Here is a 4,254-nt window from a genome sequence, read left to right as displayed (position 1 = left end):
AGGTCAGTCTACAGCTTTTAAGAACTTCAGAAAGCTGGAACTGAGTCTGTGATTAATTCATCATGAGTTCAAGAGCACTGTTCAAAGTGCTTGAAATTCTTCTCTTTGCTTTTGGTAGCTTTAATGAGTTTTTCTTTATCCCAAGTTATTATCCAGTAAATTATTTTCCTCCCCAGGATTCTGTTTTGGGACCATATACAAGAAGCTGTACTTTATGGATGCTACTAAATTCTGAGAAGACTGTTGTAAGGATATTGCAAGTTATAGGTAGTTTTTCATATGACAGCAACTGTCTTAACTGCTGGAATCAGTAACTTACAGCAGTCCTAGTTTTGGGAAGTTTTCTTAATTGAGCAGGATCATCTGAGCAACCTACTTTGATTTTATTATATAGAGTAGAAACTGAACGGATGCTGTTTTTATGCATTGCCAAGAAATAATTTTGAAGTATTTTTAGCTGTAGTCCACCGAAGCAGTTATCAGAATGAATATAGATCTCAAATCATTTCAGTGTAGTATGTTTAAATTTATTGTGCTGCTATGGAGGGAAAGTATAGTAGTGTTTTCTCAGCAGTGTTTGGATATTCAGTGTGCTCATGACATGAGTAAAGGTTGAAGAGAAATAAGTAAAGAAAAAAGTTGAAGTTGTCCCATCATGAAGAAAAAGCAGGCTGCTGAGTATTCTAGCATTTGAAAATGAACAAGTTTTGCTGCAGTTTGTCTCTATGTCCACCAAAAGTGTAAGGCTACATTCAGAGACTGTAAATCTATTGGTTTAAGTCTTAGGTGCCACTGTGTGTGTTTATTTAATTCATCCTCCATGCAGACAAGATCTCCCATGAAATTCAACGCAGCTATTCTCAAATTATTTTGTGTTTTTGGTGTGATGCTAAGATCTACATTTGCCTAGATTTTGGCAGGGTGGAAATGGAGAATGTAGTGCATTTATTATCTGCTCTGAAAGTTACATATATTTTGCTATCTCTGTTTTAGCAATAGAAATTTCAGAATAAATTCAAGTTTTCTTTGTGATCTCAGTGAGATTGCCACTTACTCCTTTGTTTATTTCTTTGTCAAGATGTAAATTTAACATGGGTAAGGGCTTCATGGAGAGAAAGCCCTATAAACCTTGCCTGTGGTTAAGTACTTTGTTTTATCAGGGGAAATTCTACTGATACTGCTTGACATTTTTGTGAATAAAGATTCTTTTCAAGGTTTAAATGGGTAGAGTTTGTACTGGAACAAATAACCACATCTTTCCTTTTTCCATTTTTTAATTGGTTGGGTTTTTTATTTGCTTGATTTTGATTTTTGGTTTGGTTTTTTGTAAATATAGAAAAATGAGCTATTTAAATGCTGGGTTTACTCTCTTGTATATTTTAAAATTAGGACTAAAATTACATCTTTTATCATCATCTTAAATATGCCAATAAAACAGAGAGGTAACGAATGTGTGACCCATGTGTTTATTTACGGGTGTATTCTATTTCTGCATTATTTATGGATGACATAACCTCCATTTCTTTGTGTAGTTTAGTTAGACAGTAGAGAATTATTAAGCTTAAATCTCAGGTATTTATAACATAAATGAACAAGTAATATAAAACCTATCTTGCATAAAGCCACTATGTCTTGTCCTTAGAGCATGCTCTGAGCCTCATGAGTGTTTCAACCAAAAATAGATTGTTTACAAGAGCACTCTGAATTAGTAATTATTGTTTGAGCTCTCTGTACAGTCAGTAAACAAATTAGCTGTTGGGTTTTACTCATAAGCAGCTTTTTTAAGCATCAGTTTTAACAGTCAAGAAATGGAACATTGGAATATTAAAATTTGCATTTTGAATAAAATTTTTAGCCTTAGTTTGGGTTTAATTTTTAAAAAATAAATACTATTTTTACCTTTTCTTCTCTTTTCCAATTAATTGAAATTAGGTAAGTGTAAATTTTCAAGAAATAATTGTTTTTGAATCTCCATATCCTGCTTTCATTTTTTCCATCTGTTTTAAAACAAATTTAGACTTTTTAATAAATGAAGCACTTTTTTGGTGTGTTTATCAGGAAACTACTTCACACACATCTCTTATCTGCAGAGAGAAGAAAACAGCTGCGTGTGCTAAAGAGGTTTTCTGTTGTGACTATGGAAAGTTGGAAGTAAATCCAGAACTGTGCTGCTTTGGTCCATAACTTGAAGAAATTTAGTATAGAGGGCTATTCCCTTTTTTGCTTATCCATACTTAAAGAAAAAAAAGCAAAGGAAAGCATATGAGTGCTGTGTTTTATAAATTAGCTACAATTAGGAAGAAAATTGGCTGTTTCAGGACAAAGACTCGCTGATGTCTGAGCATGTCACTGTTTCAGTAGAAGTTAAAGGAATCACTGCAACAGGAATTCCCCAATTTTGTATCACTGTGCCTGTAGACAGGAATGTCTTTAGAAACCCATAGCAAACAGGATACAGATTTTTATAGTGTTTGCGTATTTGCCTAAACTATTCTGTGCAGGTAACTAATCTGTCTTCAAAGTGGTTGGCTAAGCTTTGTATTCAGACCTAGGAAAGTCTGTTGGTAATTCAATATGTTCAAAAAAACAAAAGCAACTGGCTTATTATTATATTGTCTAAGAACAAAAACTGAAAGGGACCAAATTAAAAGCTATGTTAATATTTTAATGCACCAATACTTGGCAGGTTATTTGGATGTGATTATGGTTCTGATATAAATGCATAGCAAGTTTATCTTGAAGAATGAATACTGAAATCTCACAGGCCAATCCAAAAGAGTCATAGAAAACAAACAAGCCCTGCTACTTTTGTGTTTCAGTGCTTGTGAAAATAAATCAAAGTTTCTAGTGACTGATAAAATGAAAATTGTATAACATTCCTTCTAATGGAATTAGATTATACCATCATCTTCCACTAGAGAGCAGCGTTTTCTTTTGAGGAAAGAGGTATTGGGTACCTTATTTTTTCTATTGAAAATGTTTTTTTTGCAATATCAGGACTGAAATGTAACTATGAGAGGGAAAGTTATCTGTTAAATGATGTACCTAAGGAAGGAGATGAAGGGACTGTATTTTCATAAGAGGGAGAGAGTGGAGTCCACATATGCTTTTTCATTAATTAGTAAAATTTTCACTTTCAGATCATTTGTCTATCTGGCTTAAAAAACAAACAACCAAAAAGCAGTACTTGAGTAAAGGCTATGCTACTCCTGGAAATTGATAGAACAGGAATCTGCAGTGAGTGGGGACATGTCTTTTGCAGCAGCTTTCTCCATGCAGCTGAGATGGTTCCAGTCTGCATTCAGTCTCTCCAGTGGGCACTGAAATGCAGCTCCCAGAGCTGCTCTGAAGTGTGAAGTTCTGGCAGCTGCCTCGGGAGTGTCTCACATCCTTCAGCAGCTGCACAACTCCAAGGCAAGGCTGCATTAAAGACATTTGAAGGTGACGCTATTTGATGCAAGAGACCAATAGTTAGGACTGGAAATAATATGAAGCAGGTGGTCTTTGTGTATAGACAGCTGCAACCAGCAAGATTTATGGGAGATGACTTCCACTCGAATGTCTGAAAGCCACAAGGGTGCCTGTAGTTTGTTAGTTCCTGTTGGATTTCTGAGAACCTGGCATTGGCTGCCTGTGCTTAGGGGTTCTGTGGGCCTTGAGCTGCTCTGATACTGCATTGCTATAACCACCACCTTTACTTCTGTGTGCATCAGATGCTAAAAGGTGTTTCTTCATCCAAAGGGTCTGTCCTGTAAGTCCAAGCCTTTGGGATCAGGAATAATTGCATGCTTCTTTTGGAACCAAAGACAGTAGATAGGACTGATGTTGTACAAAAATATGGTGGTTTCTGCAGTGTTGAGGATAGAGGGAAGAAAACTGAAAAGACAGGAAATGCAAAAATAAGCAAGTGTGTGTGGAAACAGAGTAGAAATTCAGGTTTGCTTGGCGAAGAAACAGAGATGGCAGCTGGGTAAAGTGACACACAGATATTCATAATCTCTTTATGGAGTCCTAATGAAATAATGGAAATAGCTGGGAGAAGGGCAGGTATTTATTCATTCCTGACAACTAAGATTTTGGCATTTGTCCTGGGGATTGCTCTTAGTGGCTGTGACAAGTGATAGTTAAATCATCACTAATTTTGTCGATGACTGTTAATAATGAGCAGTAACCCTGAATTAAATCCTTCAGGTATTGTATCTGTTTAGTTATAAAGCTCTTTCAACCAACTGTGCATAATTACAGCTGCTGAAC

This window comes from Geospiza fortis, unplaced genomic scaffold (genome assembly GCF_000277835.1).
Source record: "Geospiza fortis unplaced genomic scaffold, GeoFor_1.0 scaffold130, whole genome shotgun sequence".
In the NCBI taxonomy this organism is placed as follows: Eukaryota; Metazoa; Chordata; class Aves; order Passeriformes; family Thraupidae; genus Geospiza; species Geospiza fortis.
Note: the sequence above shows the minus strand (reverse complement) of the source record.